The sequence below is a fragment of the Syngnathus scovelli genome, chromosome 10, assembly GCF_024217435.2.
Source record: "Syngnathus scovelli strain Florida chromosome 10, RoL_Ssco_1.2, whole genome shotgun sequence".
Taxonomy (NCBI): domain Eukaryota; kingdom Metazoa; phylum Chordata; class Actinopteri; order Syngnathiformes; family Syngnathidae; genus Syngnathus; species Syngnathus scovelli.
The window spans coordinates 16,646,567-16,666,049 of record NC_090856.1 but is presented as its reverse complement, the minus strand read 5'-3'; the positions used below and the strand labels follow the sequence as shown (position 1 = coordinate 16,666,049).

At 43.7% G+C, this 19,483-nt stretch overlaps 4 non-coding genes across 4 annotated transcripts; 2 read left to right on the top strand and 2 right to left on the bottom strand.

The window, feature by feature from the left end:
* The first annotated feature begins 6,102 nt into the window (after positions 1-6,102).
* Positions 6,103-6,174, top strand: trnah-gug (transfer RNA histidin (anticodon GUG)). Its single transcript has one exon. It is a non-coding gene; the product is annotated as a tRNA-His (tRNA).
* Positions 6,175-8,122: 1,948 nt separating this feature from the next.
* Positions 8,123-8,234, bottom strand: LOC125976520 (U5 spliceosomal RNA). Its single transcript, XR_007484394.1, has one exon. It is a non-coding gene; the product is annotated as a U5 spliceosomal RNA (small nuclear RNA).
* A 964-nt stretch (positions 8,235-9,198) lies between these two features.
* Positions 9,199-9,308, bottom strand: LOC125976516 (U5 spliceosomal RNA). The gene has a single exon (XR_007484391.1). It is a non-coding gene; the product is annotated as a U5 spliceosomal RNA (small nuclear RNA).
* An 8,237-nt stretch (positions 9,309-17,545) lies between these two features.
* On the top strand, positions 17,546-17,618 carry trnat-agu (transfer RNA threonine (anticodon AGU)). The gene has a single exon. It is a non-coding gene; the product is annotated as a tRNA-Thr (tRNA).
* The last annotated feature ends 1,865 nt before the right edge of the window (positions 17,619-19,483 follow it).

The window sequence follows — 19,483 nt, the reverse complement described above, 5'->3', positions numbered from 1 at the left end:
AAAAAAGATGAAATAAAGTGGATATTAAAACATAGGTGGACGTAATGTCTGGAAGCTTGTGTTTAACAGAAGACTGTTTGGCAACAATGAACAATGGACAAATTCAGCAAGGTAATTTAATTAGGCCGTGACCCAGATATGTTCCGGGGATGCTGCGGCCACAACGCTACACGATCATGCAATAGCATACAATGAGTTTAGGGTCTTTTTTTAGGATCTGCAGCCAGGACACCCAGGCATACAATGAAAGAATGTTGATGTTAAAATGTTGGTGGAACTATCAGACTTCCAAAGACTTGAGATGAGACAACATTGGAAAAACTTGACAGTGTCCTTAAGTCACTTCAATGCATAAGTTTCAAGTGCACATAGCTAATGTTGACCAAAATGTGCCATATAAGGTAGCGAGGAATTGAAACTAGAATCTTCTGTTCCGTAGTCAGATGCATTATCCATTGTGTCCATTGCCCAGGAATAGGTTGTACCTTCCAAGCTTGTGTGTAATACTTTTGCAAACATGATTCAACCGGAGTTGCTGGGGCCGCAACGCAGAGTACTTATCACTATACGATCATGGCTTATATGTGGAAGCATAAAATGAGTTCAAAACCTTTAGGATCTTCAACCAGGACACCTAGGCAGACCATGAAAGAATGTTGATGTCAAAATGTTGGTGGAATTATCCAACTGCGCAGATCCGATAATCCCAAAGATTTGGGGTGAGACAACATTGAAAAAACGTTTTTCTTTGTTGACAGTGTCACTTCTTTTGTGGCTTACCTCTTCATCATTTCACATCTAAAGTATCGTATCATATTACCTTGCGGGTTATACCACACCGTACATACCATATCATGTCGCCCATACAACTCATGCATGAGATGCAGTGGCTGAGATATTCAGGCGATGTGTTGCTACCCGATTGTGGTCTCCACTCATCATTTCATATCACATCCTCGCCGGATTTTCAATATCTTCACATCGAAAGTATCTTGGCACAACGTACATAATGTGATGTGTCAACACAAATTGTCCAAGAAGAGGCGGCCGAGAGTTTAAGGTGATGGATTGATAATCCGCTGTGCTCTGCACGCATGGATTCCCATCCTCGTCGAAGGGTGGTTTTGAATCTGGAATCTGGCTTGTATTTGACTCTACATAGTAATATTTATATGCTCTTTGGCGGCTTGGTGGTACACTGGTTAGCACGTCCACTTCACAGTTAGGAAAGTGCGGGTTCGATTCCACCAACAGCTGTTGCATGTTGTTGATGATGTCTATTGCTGGGTCAGGAAAACTAAGATGTGGAGTAACGGTTTGTTCTTTATTGGCAAGATCTTGGAATTGTTTAATGGCGGTCAATGCACACGGCACTTCAGCAGATGTAACAACATCCCCCATCTCCAGGTCAAGCTATTATACTGTCCGGAAAAGGCGGGAAAGCGTCACCTGACTATTTTGTATCTATGTTTATGAGAGTCACTGTCCTGTGTGTGTGTGTGTGTGTGTGTGTGTGTGTGCGCGCGTGCGTGCGCGCGCGTGCGTGCGCGCGTGTGTGTAAGTGTGAGTACGTGTGTGTGTGTCTATTCCATGGTGTAATGGTTAGCACTCTGGACTCTGAATCCAGTGATCCGAGTTTTAAGTTTCAGTGGTACCTCAAATAATTGGTCAAATAGTATTTGATAAAGTAATCACATGTTCTCTGAGTTACAATGTCAACTGGTGGAACTTACTTTAGATCTTGGATGGTTCGAAAGCTAATGCTCTTCTAGATTACCGTATAATGTTGGCATGGTGTGATTGTGAGCACTCTGAATCTAGCAATACAAGCTCAGGTCTTGGTGGAACTTACAATTTGTAGTCATTTGTCTGGAACAAAAATTTGGAAATTCCAATCCAGTACATTGTGTACAGCACTATGAGTGTGTAATCACTGCTTCCACTAATTTTGTCAGTTTAGTAAAATGAGCGCCTTAGAGAGTGCATTGTGCTTAGAAAAATGATGCCCCTCCTTCTGTCACTGCCAGGGTTCCATAGTGTAATGGTAAGTACTCTGGACACTGAATCCAGCATTCTGAGTTCAAGTCTTGGTGGGACCTCAAATATATTGTCATATAGCTGGGTAGAAATTGTGAAATGGTTGCTTGTGTGCTGCCCCATGAAAGCCTATGCTTCTATACACCTGAGGGTTCCTTGAACACTCAACTCTGAAACCAGTGATCCCAGCTCAAGTCTCGGTTGGACCTCAACCTTTTGGTCATACACGGTCATATGCAAAAGTTTCATTCGTATGCAAAATCAATTTCAAGATTTTCCTTTATAAATCATTGGCTGTTCAGATCAGCAATATCAGTTAAATATATCATATAACGGACAGAGACAAAGATATTTGAAAAGTGAAATGAAGTTCATGGGAGTTACAGATTTGTCAAGAAGAATGGTCCAATATACCTTCAACCAGAATCCACACTCACATTAGAAGCAGCTATAGAAGCTTTAGGAAGTATCTAGAGCAGTGTTTCTTAACCTTGTTGGCGGTACCAAACCCCAGCAGTTTCATATGCGCATTCACCAAACCCCTCTTTAGTGATTTTTTTTTTTTTTTTCAAGACAGAGATGTTTTTACTGGTGCACAAAATGAGCCGTGCATAAACATCACCTTGTTCAAAGAATAAAACAAACACAATGCATGAATTCACAACAAATGACATACCAGCAAATCAGTGTGACTTCTGCTTTTGCCTTTGCGAGACCAGTTCAGATATGTGGATATATAAATCAAGTGTGTTCGGACCTCTGCAGTGGAGGCTCTGTCGAACCCCTGAAAACCACTCACCGAACCCCCAGGGTTTGACCGAACCCAGGTTAAGAACCACTGGTCTAGAGGCTGTTATTTCTGCAAAAGGAGGATCTACTAAATTTATGTACCTGCCTACCTTTGTTGAAATAATGATTGCACACTGTCTGCAAATCCAATAAACTTCTTTTCACTTCTCAAATATCACTGTCGCCATCCACCGTGTATGGATTCGGGCTAGCCCCCAAGATTAAATTGGGCTAGTTGATCAACAGCAATGTTTTAAAGAAGGGTTCGTCTGGGAGTTGAACCCAGGACCTCCCACACCCAAAGCGAGAATCATACCCTTAGACCAACGAACAAGAATGAGGGCTTGCGGACCATGTTACATTCCGTGTAACGTTGGCCTGTCAAACGCTCCACATAATGATAGACAACAGTGTTTGCAAGAGGAGCTTGTCCGGGAGCTAAACCCAGGCAATCATGCACCCAAAGCAAGAATCATGCAAGAATCATTCCCCTGTACCAATGAGCCCCATAGTCGACCAGCTGACCCCGTTACATTCCGATTGGTAGCCCATGTGACATGGACCTGAAGACTGAATGTCAGTGATTAATGGAATAAATGGAATCTGGTTGGCCTAATGCTCCTAATTCCCTAACTTCAAGCCCTAACGCTAACTCTAAAACCCTAATAATAACCAAACCCTAATAATTAACCCCTAACCTGCTAACTCGCTAACGGTAACCCCCTCACATTTAACCCTAACCTTCAATGCTCCCCCTAAAGGTAGTGCCCTCTAAACTTGAAGGCAGGCATATATGAACCAGACCAGCAGATTGTCCCATTTCAGTACTGTTTTAGAAACCTTTACAGATGGTTAAAATCCACATAATAGGTATATGCGCATGTGTTCCGTGAGCGTTCTCCTTTCTGTCCCCTCCCTTTCCTTTCTTCCGCCAAGCAGTGCATCTTGCCCCAACACAGGGCATGTTCCTCGTTAGTATCGTGAATAGTATCTCTGCTTGTTGCGTGAAAGACCGGGGTTCGCTTTTCAACCCAAGTGCGTTAACCTATGTTTGCAGCAGAGTTATTATATAGCTGCATTGGTTGTGCGTGCGTCTGAACTTGAGTGACCTGTAAGTTTTTCAAATTGAACTGAAACTTTCATCTGTAGCCACCTTCTACTAAATCAGTGGTCCCCAACCTCTTTTGTGCCACGGACCGGTTACGTGTCAGAAATATTTTCGTGGACCGGCCTTTATATAAATAAATAACACATTTATACACCGTATGTTTCGGACTATAAGTCGAGTTTTTTTTTCATACTTTGGGTGGGAGGGCGACTTTTACTCAGGAGCGACTTATATGTGAATTTTTTCACAAATTTTTACTTTATCATTAACACTTTACTTATTTACTAGTATAGTTGATCACTTCACATGTTATTTTCACTTTTTAACCGCATGAGGGGGCACTATGGCTGTGGAATAATTGGAGCCTCACTGACAATGAGTTCCATTTACTGACTTCCGAAGTCGGGAGATTTAGTGATTTGGAGTTATACAGATTATTCGATAAACTTGTTATTTATTTTATAGTTATTTGATATGTAGTTTATTTAGAGTAGCAACGTGTATGTTGTTAGACTTCAGTAGTTTCCGATTTTTTAGGGAGGCCGTGAAGGCAGCAGGGCGTGGGGGGGGCGGAAAGAGCGATCCTGGGCGCTTGCGTGTGTTGGCTCACATGTTGAGCTCTTGATTTGTGAAATAAAGAGCCGGCCTGTTACCAAACCCACGTCTTGCCTGGTACTTCTGTAACGCTACGATATAGTTATATATGTAGATCTGTGGAATAATTGGAGCCGCCAACTGAAAATGAGGCTGACATCAGCGCCGCACGTAGGTCCGGAATCGACAGCTGTTTATTTTGGGGTTTTTTTTACACATAGGATGAATATTCCGGTGGATTTAATGATTTGGAGTGACACGGATGGTTTGTTAAAATTGATGTTTATATTACATTTATTTGATATATCTAGTCTGACGTCCGTGGCACACGTATTCTTTCCGGCGTCAATTTTTTTTTCTTTTTTTTTTTCTCAAGTGACACGGAAGACGAAGATTCTGATGGATTTATTGATTTGGAGTGACATGCATGGTTCGATAAAATAGTTGTTTATATTTTTGTTATTTCATACATAGTTTATATATTGTTATATGGGCCTGTAGCAAAATTTGAACTGCAACGCGCCGCTGACATCGGACTTGTTGACTTGACTTAAATCACTGACATTCAGTCTTCAGGTCCATGTCACATGGGCTACCAATCGGAATATAATGGGGTCAGCTGGTCTAGTATGGGGCTCATTGGTGCAGGGGAATGATTCTTGCCTAGGGTTCTTTGATTACCCGGGTAAAACTCCCGGACGGGCTCTTCTTTGAAACACTGTTGTCTATCGTTGTGTGGAGTGTTTGACAGGCCAATGTTACACAGAATGTAACATGGTCTGCAAGCTTTCTTTGAGGCTCGTTGGTCTAGGGCATGGGTGTCAAACTCATTTTTGTCGCGGGCCACATTGTAGTCAAAGTTTCCCTCGACGGGCCATTATGACTGTCAACCCAAATAAATAAACGCCTCATATTATATACAGTATAAGCTACAAAACAAACTGACAAATAATTGCTTTTTCAAATCAGACTCGTGGAAACTTTTCACATATTTCAAAAATAATTTTAAGAAGATTCTTAAAAGTTCCGACAATTTGCAATGTTAGTATGACATAGATTTAATGCGCAATTTGTCGTTGCGGGCCACAGAAAATGATACGGTGGGCCATAACTGGCCCCCGGGCCTCGAGTTTGACACCAGTGGTCTAGGGGTATGAATCTTGCTTTGGGTGTGAGAGGTCTGGGGTTTAACTCCCAGATGATCCCTTCGTTAAAACATTGCTGTTGATCAACTAGCCCCATTTCATCTGAGGTGCATGTCACATGGGCTGTCAATTGAAACGAAACGGGTTGTGTTCATTTACCTTGGGTCTCTTGAATCTGTTGTTTCGATTCTCATCACTTGAATCTGCCGTCATGTGTCATCCATTGCGCCACTCACCCTACAAGACTGTATCGACTGTAAACTTGTGTGGAAAACTGTCATTGTCCAAAGGAAGGCTGTTTAGCAACAGTGACCAGCAGACAAATTCAACAAGGTCATTTGATTATACCATAACCCGGATTCGAATCGAACATTAACCACTACACGATCATGGCCTGTATGCAGTAGCGTTAATAAGATGCACATGTTGGCCATGATCGTATAGTGGTTAGTACTCTGCGTTGTGGCCGCAGCAACCCCGGTTCGAATCCGGGTCATGGCACACTCCAATTACTGTGTGGAATTTGTCCCTTTCTAAACAGCCATCTTTTGGACAATGACGATTTTCCACACGTTTGCGGTCGATAGCCTTAACTTGTAGGGCGAGTGGCGCAATGGATAAAGCATCATGGCGTATTCAAATAATGTCACCCATTTTTTATTTTATTTTTTCATTTTTGCAAAAGTTTACAAGCCACATATTCCCGTGGGGCTCGTGGAGCAATGGATAACGAACGCATCTGTCTACAGATCAGAAGATTCCAGGACTCCTGGCCAGCTCACATGCCATTTTGTGGTCAACATTAGCTATGTGTAATTTCTGTGAACTATTGGGTTGAAGTAACTCACAGACACTGTCAACCAATAGTCTTTCCAATTTTGTCTCATCTCGAGACTTAGGGATCATCGGATCTGCGTAGTTATTGGATAGTTCCACCAACATTTTAACATCAACAATCTTTCATGGTCTGCTTGAGTGTCGTGGCTGAAGATCCTAGAGAAAAGACCCTAAACATGCAACTGCATGTTGGCCATAATATAGCATTGAGGCGGCTGCAACCCCAGTTTGAATCTGGTTAATAGCCGAATGAACTTGTTGCAGTTATTTTTTATTCACCCTCAACAGTCTTACGTTGGACCATGACAAATTTACATACACGCAAGCTTACAGAAAATGACAACTTCCCGTGGGGCTAGTGGCTCGTTCCTTGCTCTGAACGGACAGCCAAAACGATTCCTAACACTTACTAATCAAGTCCTAACCAATTCCTGTGTGTGTATGGGGGAGGGGGGGGGGGGGGGCAAAGGAACCAATCAGATGGCCCGAATCCATGCATGGCCGATGACGGCAGTGATCAACACAGTGATATTTGAGAATTGAAATGAAGTTTATAGGATTTGCAGACAGTGGACAATCATTATTTAAACAAAAGTAGGCAGGCGCATACATTTGGAAACCCCAACAGAAAAATGACATCAATATTTAGTAGTTCCTCCTTTTGCAGAAATAACAGCCTCTGAACCAGTGGTTCTTAACCTGGATTCGGTCAAACTCTAGGGGTTCGGTGAGTCGGTCTCAGGGGTTTAGCAGAGCCTCCCTCCACTGCGGAGGTCCGAACACACATGATTTATAAATTCGTGATAACGCATATCTGAACTGGTCTCGCAAAGGCAACAGCAGAAGTACTACTGATTTGCTGGTATATCATTTGTCGTGAATTCATGCATTGTGTTGGTTTTATTCTTTCAACAAGGTGGTGTCCATGCACTTCTGCATAAGTTCCGCTCTAGTCTTCTGGCCCAACTCTTTCGTACATATGATGACCATGGAAAGTTCTTTGCGAATGATCAATCTTTGCCTTTCATGTTCATCGGGACTACCCTTTTAATAGGTACCTACACTGTGTATTTGGATAGAGACTGCTGAAAGGGGACACATATATGCGTCGTGAACTACATGCATTACTGCGGGTGAAGAAGAGTGAACAAATAAGTCAGCAGACAAGCTTGCCGATTTATTAGTGCCCAGAAGAGCAGCACTCTGTTCCGTACTGTAACCTGCTAGGTTTGTTCCCGGTTCTTTATCTTTAATGCTCAATATGCTAACAGCAATTACCAAGAGGCAGCCTTCACAGTTTAACTCTTTAATGTATGCCAGAATGATCGATGCACAGCTGTGGAGCCCTTTCTGCCAGATGCGAAAGAAGGTCCCTCTCTCAGCGCCAAGGTTCCTGCTCTTATACTACTCTGGGCCGCCTTCCTGCAAGGAGGCGACTCTGCCTAATCTGTATGATAACGTGTGACCTTGTCGTCTTAACTGAGAGCGAATTCTACATATGTGCAAAGGGTGTCATAGAGAAGAGAAAGCTAATAAAGCAAGAGAAGGGTTGCAGCGATATAACGGCATAGCTCAAGCTACCCAGCTAAACACATGTGCCAAAGAGGCCTATTCTAACAAACCGTTGGTGAGAATGGCTAGAGATAGACTCTTATTGTTCCTCCCCACGGAAATCTTTAGTAAAAGGCGAACGATTTATTCGATCTGAAGAGAAAAAAGAATGAGCTGATAATCTGGGTGAAAACGGGCCACCCCACTGCTGGTCTCACCAAATTCACAGGGGGTCTCACACTCAAATTGCAGCAACCATTCCTTCTAATACAAACAATAGACGTTCATAGATTTACTATACTTAGAAGGCCTCAACCTAAATAGAAGGTTTAAACGAACGAGTATTTTGTGTTCATTAATGTCTTTTTTACTTAAAACATTGTTGGCGCACAGGATTGTAGGTACCTGATCGAACACATTCTTTCAAACAGCGATTGGGCGTCTATTTTGAGTATTGAAGGTAAAAACAGTTGTATGTCTTGGTACGTGTACTTTTGATATCAGAGAATGGGAAATGATCCCATCTCTGTGTTTTATTTGAAAACATGTGATTTCATAACGACACAAATCGGGAAAGAAAATACGATCGTAATTTCTCAAATGATTTCTCAAATTTCAGAAGTGCTCTATATCTCTCGTGTCGCAAATAATTGAGGCTTTTGTCGTTGCAGTGGAGGTGAATTTGGAGTGTAATTCACCTCCACTGCGACGGTGGCGTTCGAGATTTGACATTTGAATATAAATCTGTCCGTTACATTCCGATTGGTAGCGAATATGACATGGACCTGAGGACTGCATTTTAGTGATGAACGAATTCTGAGCGACTTCTACATATGTGCAAAGGGTGTCATAGAGAAGAGAAAGCTAATAAAGCAAGAGAAGGGTTGCAGCGATATAACGGCATAGCTCAAGCTACCCAGCTAATCACATGTGCCAAAGAGGCCTATTCTAACAAACCGTTGCTGAGAATGGGTAGACGGGGAAGCCTGTAAGTGAGTCCGTCACTCGCATACTCCATCGCTTCTCGGCCTTTTGGCTAAAATCAAGTGTAGTCTCGGTTCTTGGGTTTGAGGGATTAAGAGAGCTGATCATAGAAGAGAGAATTTTAACCATAAAAGTGGTGCCAAAGAGGCCTATTCTAACAAACCGTTGGTGAGAATGGGTAGAGATAGACTCTTATTGTTCCTCCCCACGGAAATCTTTAGTAAAAGGCGAAAGATTTATTCCATCTGAAAAGAAAGAGAGATCTGATAATCTGGGTCAAAACGGGCCACGTCACTGCTGGTCTCACCAAATTCACAGGCGGTCTCACACTCAAATTGTAGCAACCAGTCCTTCTAATACAAACAATAGACGTTGATAGATTTACTATACTTACAAGGACTCAACCTAAATAGAAGGTTTAAACAAGTATTTTGTTTTCATTAATGTCTTTTTTACTTTAAACATCTTTGGCGCACAGGATTGTAGGTACCTGATCAAACCTTCTTTCAAACAGCGTCACCTATCGATTGGGCGTCTATTATGAGTATTGAAGGTAAAAACAGTTGTATGTCTTGGTACGTGTACTTTTGGTATGAGAGAATGGGAAATGATCCCATCTCTGTGTTTTATTTGAAAACGTGTGATTTCATAACTTTATTCAAATCAGGGAACAAAATACGATCGTAATTTCTCAAATGATTTCTCAAATTTCAGAAGTGCTCTATATCTCTCGTGTCGCAAATAATTGAGGCTTTTCTCGTTGCTGGCATGGTTTGGAGTGTAATTTACCTCCACTGTGATGGTGGCGTTCGATATTTGACATTTGAATATAAATCTGTCAATTTACTTTAGAAAGTAAATGTTGTTTTCTAGAAATCTATACTGAGATGTATGAGGAACAACAATCGGGCGTATTCTTAAAAAGACAGACCTACAGCCGACAAAAAGGTTTTGATACGTTCATATCATATGACGAGTCAGGAACGTGGTAATTCCATATTATTTTGCATTGACTAATTTGGTTAATACAGTTTAGCAAGCAAATGCACAGTTCCATAGTACAGTTAATAACATGCTCAAAAGCATTCAGTGTGTCACAGCACCGCAGACCTAAACTCCATGTACGTACGACTGCGTGTGATTTTTGTTTTAATCAAAAAGACCAGGGGAGAGCGCGAACGCAGTCCACGACTGTTGTGTTTATACGGAGTAGAGATGAACGCGAATGCAACTTCTTCATTCAGCAACTTTTTATTTTCTCCCCACTCATGTCTTACATAGCAGTACAATGCCCCTGGCGCACCACAGAGCCCCCAACTGTCAACATTATTTGAGACCTCCAATAACAAACTATATAATATTATAGTTTCAACATACGATAATACCACATCTCCCTTTTTCCAGGGATCATAGGGTAGACTGCCTTTGTCTCGTCAGACCTTAGAGCAGTGGTTCTTAACCTGGGTTCGATCGAACCCTAGGGGTTAGGTGAGTCGGCTTCAGGGGTTCGGCAGAGCTGGTATGTCATTGCCCCGCCCCCGCCCCGCGACCCCCCCCCCACCCCCCCCGCCCACGGATGGCTGAACACACCTGAATATCGTGTAAATTCGTGATAACGCATATCTGAACTGTTCTTGCAAAGGCAACAGCAGAAGTCACACTGATTTGCTGGTATGTCATCCCCCCTATATAGAGGGGTTCGGTGAATGTGCACATGAAACTGATGGGGTTCGTTTAACTCGCCCCCCAAAGAGGGGTTTGTTGAATGCACATATGGACCTGATGGGGTTCGGTACCTCCAAAAAGGTTAAGAACCACTGCCTTAGAGGATTATTCTGCCTCTTGTGTAGAAAGGTCTGTTCCTAACTTTTGCCAAGGTCTTTCAGGGCACCCTGATGGCACGAGTGCCTCTTTTGGGTTGTGTCGCTCTTGTATGCATGTCCTGCAGTTCAGTACCATTTTGTTCACTTGCTGGCTGAGTCCCGGCCACCACACAGATTGACGTGCACGTGATTTACATTCCAGGACACCTAAGTGTCCTTCGTGTAATTTGAACAGCACGTCGTTCCTCATTGCGGAAGGTATTACCAGTCGTGTGTCCTTTAGCATCTTTCACTGTTAATGTGGCTCGCTCCGGCCAGTCATTTTTTAGCGCTGGTTCCTGTTTTGCATGTGCTGGCCATCCTTCCATGCACATGGTCATGACACGCGAGCAGACACTGTCGGCTTTCAACTGCTCTTTCAGGTTTTCTGTATATGATGAGCTGACAGGTAGACTCTCAGTGACACAGTCCACAAATATGTTTGTGCTCTCCATCAGCTCCTGGTCATCAGTGGACATGCGTCATTTTACAGGTTGCACGTGAAAGTGTGTCTGCTGTCCAAAGCGACTTTCCTGGTACGTGCACGATGGAGTATGAGTAGCGCATCACCCTCATCCTGAAACCCTGGATTCTCTGTGGCAAAAGATCCAGTGCTTGGGCTCCAAGCAGGATGAGAAGGGGTTTATGGTCGGTCTCCAGGCAAAACTCCTTTCCAATGAGGAAATCCCGAAACCGTTCACAGGCCCATGTGAGGCCCATGTGAGGCCCAGAGCTTCCTTCTCCACCTGTGTGTATCGTTGCTCAGTTGGAGTGAGTGACCGTGATGCGTAAGACACAGGCTTCCATCCTTCCCCTCATTTCTGAAGAATTACGCCCCCCAACCCATATGATGATGCATCAGCAGATACTTTGGTGTCTCTGCCCGGGTCATACATAGCCAGCACCGGAGGAGAGGACAGAGCTTTCTTTAGGTCTTCAAATGCTGCTTTTGTCCTTTTGGGGCACGACCACCATGCCGGCACACCAATCAGTTGGCTCCTTCACCCGACTAATGACGCCCAGAGCTTCCATGCGCTGGAGCTCTCTCTTGACTTCACCCACCAGTGGTAGTGGAATCCTCCTGGTTTTTTTTACTGAATATGGCACGGCACCTGGCTTGACCTTTATGGTGTATGTTTGTTGTAGCTAACCCAGACCGCTGCGCAACTTGGGGTAACTTGCCTTGAAAGTCTCCATGTCTATGCTGTCGACTCGGATAAGCAAGCCAAGAAATGTGCTCTGGTTTTGATCAATATATCAGTGTTTTTTTTTCATTTGCCGTTCTCATCCCTGATGTTTAGATCTGCTTCAAAATGAGGCTTGTCATCTTTCTGTGGCAACTGTGATTTTTTTCTGTGGCTCATCACCTGACACCTACCCACAGTTTGCGGTGTATTTGTCTCCCTAGACTCAATATATATATTTGTGTGTGTATATATAAACAGTGATCTCCAAGAACCACCATCATGTGTTTTTTTTTTTAACAACGATTACTTCTAGAACATTCCTTGAAAATAATACGTCCTCATCAGTGAGTTGTTTTAGAACAGGCCTGTCGGCTACTCATGTGGTAGTTGGGGGCTGCCTTTTGCCGATGGGCACAACTGTAGTGAATGCAAACTTCCTGTGTTGCAGAGAAGAACCAGCGGACACATATAGTCATTGCTTTTCTTTTTGTACCTTTAATCAGAAATCTGCTATTGGCTGTAATGAAGATTTGGCACACAAAACGTACCTATATTCCTGGACTTGGACTCTGACTCGGGGACTCGGACTCGGTCGGACTCTGTCATTTTTGCCGGACTCGGACTCAGACTCGGTGCTGATTTTGACCGAGTCCACCGAGTCCGACAATAAAAAAATCACGTTCAATTTTATTTTCATCATGCTGCTCAGAATGCGAGTAGGAATACTGTCCACAGCCCTGCTTACGATCAATGCGGCCACGTTGAGTTGCACTTAGGCTAATGTTTACATTATGTACCAATGTCAAGGACGATTATGTCACCCAGCTTATATCATTGATGTGTTTCGATAGTTGTGGGGTCGTCACTAATTATTTGTGTTTAGATAAATGTCTGAGCTATAATGGTGTAATTAATGATTAAAAAATATTATCTTACATGTCCCGTGTTTCAGAATGGTTATTTAATTGGACAAGAGTGTTTTCAAGCGTTTTGCCTCATGCCAATGGCACTCAGGGCTAAGGGTGGGCTTCAATGACCATTTTTGTAAAGCCACGCATTTAATACCATGTCAAATAATATATTAGAGTGTAGGTTATGTTCCAATGTATCCACTTCTATCGGTTAAATTGTCAACCGTACATTTATGACTATGCCTCGAGTGATCTACGTTATGAACTAGCACAACTCCGGTGGGGCAGGGAAAATGTTATCGATCCGACGTCCGATTGGAACGTCGCCTCACTTTTACGTCCGCCCTCTCAGCAAGGGATCCTATATAAGCCGAACCAGCCAGTGTGAAAGCAGTTGCGTTCGTTCTGATAGATTTTGATCTAAATTAGCCTTGACTAAAGACGAAGCAGTCACATGAATTAACGGAAAAAATTGACAGCCGGACTGGGACCCGGACTCGGACTCGGTGGTCAAGAGGCCGGACTCGGTGCAAAAATCCGACCGAGTCCACAGCCCTGGCTCAAACCTCATTGAATAAAGTACATAAGCAGACAAGTATATTCACATATTAAATAAATAAAAGAAACATTTTAAACATATAATTATACCTACACACCAAATCAATAAAGAAGACATAACTAGACATTTTTGATAAGTGGTAATGAGAAAGGTTTTTATAACTTTATGATCTGATATATATATTTCTGAGCACTTTGAAATAACAAATGTTTTTTGATATATTGCCTGAATAGCTTAATGACCCTTAAGGAACTGTTCAATGCATGCCTGATGATTTTCTAAATCACGGACACTGCCAAAGTCGTCTAAAAATGTTCAGTACTTGATTGTATCTTATGTTTTGACTAATTCTAGACACCAGTTTTCGATTACTACTGAACGTTCTGGACAGAGGGAAATATTTTGCCTAACAAAGAAAAGATATGGTTGAAAGCATGATTAAACTAAGAATATGATGACGTAAGCAAGTACATGGAGATCAAAAGAACAAACAAACAAAAACATGGTAAGTGGTGAGTACAAACTTTGCATGGTCAGGGAACATTAATAAATAGGTAGATGATGTCACAGCCAAAAGCTCACATAATTCCGTACAAAATGACAAAATTGAAAGAATGATGAATGGATGAGGTGGAACAGTATATGTGCAAGAATGTTTACAGGAAGGTCACTTGGAGATAAAACCAGCAGGTGCCAGAGGGAGACAGCCAAGCCAAAGACGATCGTCAAGGCTGAAAGACGGAAAGGACAACAACAGCCCCCACAAATCGAATCTCCCATAATCAGCACCCAACCCCACGGAACCAGCTCTCACCGAACCAGCACCCACTCCCATGGAATCAAACTCTCCTGTGAACTTGCCCCACCCCAAAGACTCATCACCCATCAAACTCGGCCCACACTGGCCGACTGAATATAAGCTGACCAAAGAACCTTGAAAGTGGCCTTTTCTGAATGGAGACTTTGCGCTCTTGAAAGGCCCAGCGCTGTATTGTACTTTCCTGAAGACAGAGCTTTCTGAACAAGAATTGTGATTGAACTCAACCAACCTGTGTAAGTCTAATTTCTGCTTCAGTGTCTTAGCATTTTCCTAAATCTGAAGAAATCAAACGAGCACACAGTGAGTAAATTGGATAACTGGTGATTGGCAATGACTTTTGCCGTGAGGCGCAGATAGTGCGCTCCCTAAATTGTGGACAAAATCCAACAGGTGCATGAACTCAATCTGTTCTTCAACAGATTTGATTCCGCCTCCCCCCCACCCCTTCACCTCGCTCCGCATCTTTTTCTACCACCTTCGACACTCCAGCCCCCCCGCCAGCTCACCAACCCCCTCCCCCGGAGTCACTCTTCTGTCTCCTGTCTCCACTCCATCACCCCGGTCTTCCGACATCCCCCTCTTCTTTACAGATCTTCAGGTTCACTTCAGAAAGATCAAAGCAGGGAAGACCCCGGGCCCAGACGGCATCTGGCCGAGACTGCTCAGGGATTGTGCGGACCAGCTGAGTGGTGTGGTCAGGTACCTGTTCAACCTAAGCCTGAGCCTGAACAAGGTCCCAGTACTGTGGAAGACCTCCTGCGTGGTCCCTGTACCAAAGGTGCCATGCCCCAAGGAGCCTAACCACTTCAGGCCTATTGCCTTGACTTCCCACCTGATGAAGACTATGAAGAGGATCATCCTGGGTCACCTGCGTTCACTAGTGGGAGCGCAGCTGGACCCCCTGCAGTTTGCTTACCTGCCTGGTGTTGGGGTGGACAATGCATTGATTTATTTACTGCACAGAACACTGCTTCACCTGGAGGACAACAGGAGCACTGGGAAGATCATGTTCTTTGTTTTCTTCAGCGCTTTTAACACCATCCAGCCGTCACTGCTTAGGGTGAAGATGGAGAAGGCGGGTGTGGACCAGTGCCTGACTGCATGGACAACGGACTTCCTCACCGACCGGCCGCAGTTTGTGAGGTTACATCGCAGTGAGTCCGACGTGGTGCACTGCAGCACTGGTGTCCCCCAGGGTAGGGTGCTCCTTTCCTTTTCACCCTGTTCACGTCAGACTTTACCCACGACACCGCACACTGCCAAATCCAGAAGTTCTCCGACGACATGGCCATTGTTTGAAATGTCGCAGAGGGGAACGATCTGGAATATAGGTTGGTCATCAAGGACTTTGTCAGCTGGTGTGAGCTCAACCAGCATCAGGTGAACAACACCAGCAAGACGAAGGGGTTGATTGTGAGCTTCGGGAGGACAGCACCCATCTTCACTCCAATGAACATCCAGGGATCGGACAGTGAGGTAGTGGAGAACTACAAATTCCTGGGTGTTCGCCTTAACAACAAACTGGACTGGACTGGACTGATCACACCCATATCCTGTACAAAAAGGGCCAGAGTCGCCTCCATCTGCTGAGGAGACTGAGGTCCTTCGGTGTGTGCAGGGCTCTCCTCCGGACCTTCTATGACTCTATGGTGGCCTCGGCCATCATCTACGCTGTGGTCTGCTGGGGTGGGGGCAGTAGTGACCGGGACAGGGGGGGACTGAATAAGATGCTCAGAAGAGCGAGCTCTGTTCTGGGCTGTCCCCTGGACTCCATTGAGGTTGTGGGTGAGAGGAGGACGTTGATTAAGCTTAAATCCATCATGGACAACACCTCTCACCACCTCCATGAGAGTGTGCGGTTCCTGAGCAGCTCCTTTAGCGGCAGACTTTTGCACCCTCGGTGTAGGAAGGAACGGTTCCTCAGGTCCTTCATTCCCTCTGCTGTCAGACTTTACAACATGCATGCCGCCTGATAAAATGAATGTGTTTCGTCTCTACTAGCAGCACTTGTGTTTATCCTTGTCTGTTATTTACCCTTTTTTGTAATTCTGGCACTTGTTTTATTCTTGCACTCGTATTATTATTGCACTGATATGCGCTGCTGTGACAAGTGAATTTCCCTGCTGTGGGATGAATAAAGTTCAATCAATCAGTCAAGAGTTGGTTCAGACTGAAGTCAAGTTTTTGATTTCAAAGCATGACACGTTAAATTGACTATGAAAGGGATCGTCTGATCCGAAGTCAGGTGCCTTATCCATTAGGCCACATCGCCATGTGAAATACTCCATGTTTTCAGTGTGGCCTTGATAAGACTGTTTAACGGTTCCCAACAAGCAAGGATGCCCAATGTGGGAACCGAACCCACGGCCCTGAGTTTAAGAGTCGCATGTTCTCCCCACTGAGCTAACCAGGCTTTTCGACCTTGGAATTGTTTCATTTTTTCATTTTTTTTGAATGGGTTAGGGGAAATAGAGAAATGTTTTAAGTGTGGCCTCTGAAACACATCTATTGATAAGACTAAAGAATCAAAGGTTCCCGACAAGTGTGGGCTGCCCAATATGGGGATAGAACCCACAACCCTGAGATTAAGACTTGCATGCTCTACCACCTGAGCTAACCAGGCTTCTCCTAATAAGAACTGTTTCATTCTTTCACTTTTTTTAATGGGTTTGGTTCATGAAAACCAGAAGCCACGTTTTAAATCTGGCCTCTGAAACACATTCGTTGATAAGACTAAACATTTAAAGGTTCCCAACAAGTGGCAGCTGTCCAATGTTGTCTCTAGTTGGAAACCCCAGCCCGAGTTGGAAACCCTAATTGGAAACCCTTGCCCCAGTTGGAATTCCTAGTTTGAAACCCTACCCGGAGTTGGAACCCTAGTTGGAAACCCTAGCCCTAGTTGGAAATGCTGGCTCTAGTGTGCAATAGAGAAAGCATTTTTTCTTTTGGTTTTTGTCACTTTGTTGCACTGAAAATGGAGATTGGGGGGGAGTCAGCACAACAAAAAAGAAATCAGAAACCAAAACCTTTCTGACAGTATAGAAAAGAATAATAAATAATACATAGAATAAGGTTTACTGTCTGTGAAGTTGAGTTTAATTGAAATGGCGTGGTTGAATCAATTTTACAGTAAAATAGCTCTGTAAAACCAACTATTCATGGCCTCGGTAGCGCAGGCGGTAGCGCGTCAGTCTAGTAAACTGAAAGTCGTGAGTTCAACCCTCACACGGGGCTATGTCTTATTTAGTCCTAACCCTAACTCGAGCCCTTGTTGGAAACCCTAGCCCCAGTTGGAAACCCAACTTTGAGAATGGTCAGACAGAAGTACCTTTTTCTTTTGATGAAGTTCAGTTTGATGGAAATGGCCGGTGGTTGAATCAATTTTACAGTAAAATAGAATTTTAAGACAGGTGCCACAAATTCTCGTTGGCGCAGGCGGTAGCGCGTCAGTGTCGTAATCTGAAAGTCGAGAGTTTGATCCTCACACGGTGCATGATTTATATATATTCCAACCCTAAATCTAGCCCTACCTGTAAACCCTAGTCCTAGTTGGAAATCCTAGCCCTAGCCTAGTTAAGTTTGATCAAAATGGGCGGTGGTTGAATCAATTTTACAGTAAAAAACAATTGCACAAATTGCAAATGCATAGCCTCGTTCGCGGAAGTGGTAGTGTGTCAGTCTCATAATCTGGAGGTCGTAAATTCGACCCTCACACAGGGCACACTTTTATATAGTCCTAACTCTAGCCCGAATTGGAAACCCTCATCCTCGTTGGAAGCCCCAGTTGGAAACCCTGGCCACAATTTGAAACCTTAGTTGGCTTCCCTAACCCGAGTTGGAAACCCTAGTTTCAGAATGCTCAGACTAAAAGTCACTTTATCTTTCTGTGAAGTTCAGTTTGATTGAAATGGCCGGTGGTTGGATCAATTTTACAGTAAAAAAGAATTGTAAAACTGTAAATGCACAGCCTCATTAATGCAGGTGCTAGCATGCCAGTCTCACAATCTAAAGGTCAAGAGTTCGGTCCTCAGGTGGGGCAGACTTTTTATATACCTAGTCCAAACTAGCCCTAACCCTAACTCTAGCCCTAGTTGGAAACCCTAGTCCTAGTTGGAAACCTTAGTTGAAAACCCTATTTTCAGTAGGGAGCAGGTTGCTCAGACTAAAATAACTTTTTCTTCTTTTAAGGGGTAGGGCAGCAAAGTAAGCAGGGATTGTGAATATCAGCAAGCACAGGTTGCTCAACTGGAGTCAAGAGAAACAAATTAAAAATTGTACATCAGATGAAAAATGTGCCTCTTTCTTTTGGCTTTTGTCACTGACATTTGGGGTCACCACAACAAAGATCAAAACAGCACAAAAACAGTTTACCTATATTTTGTCACGTCTCGCCCCCAACTGCTCCACTATGTGTCTGTCTTGGTTTCTGTCTGTGTGCTCGCCCCTCCCCTCCTGTGTGCCCATGATCAGTGTGATTGTTCCCACCTGCCTCTCGTTACCTGTCGTGTATAAAAGTCCTGTCTGCCCCTCTCTCCCTGTCGGATCATTGGTTTTGGTTTTGGTTGCTGTCGTTCGGTGTTGGCGTGCTGTCTTGGTGCCGTCGTGTCCTGCTGTCTTCTTGTTTCACGTCCTGGTCAGTCAAGTTATTGTTTAGGTCATGTCAGTTTACCGAGTCTGTATTTTGAGTTGCTTCGGTGGACCCTGGTCCGGGCTGCACTTGGTCGTCCTGCTCCATGCTCCACACCCGACCGTGACATATTTTCCTCTTTCAATTTGATGATACACTAGACATGAATACCTGTTTAGATTTGAAATCTTATCCATTAGGCCAGATAGCCATACAGGAAATTCTGACAAGTGATAGCAGTGCAATGATTTTTGAGCATATACAGTAAATCTACAGCCTAGATTCAAGTGGAGTTAACTGACTGGATCAGAAGATTAAGGGGTTCAAGTCCCTTCGTTGTCAATTTAATGAATGTCAAGAGGAAAGTAGTGGATAATGTGTCTAACATTAAATAATAGTTTTTATTTTGTTTCTGCATTACCCAATACATCTCCTTCACATTGTGACACATTCTCCCATTATCTGTCTGTGT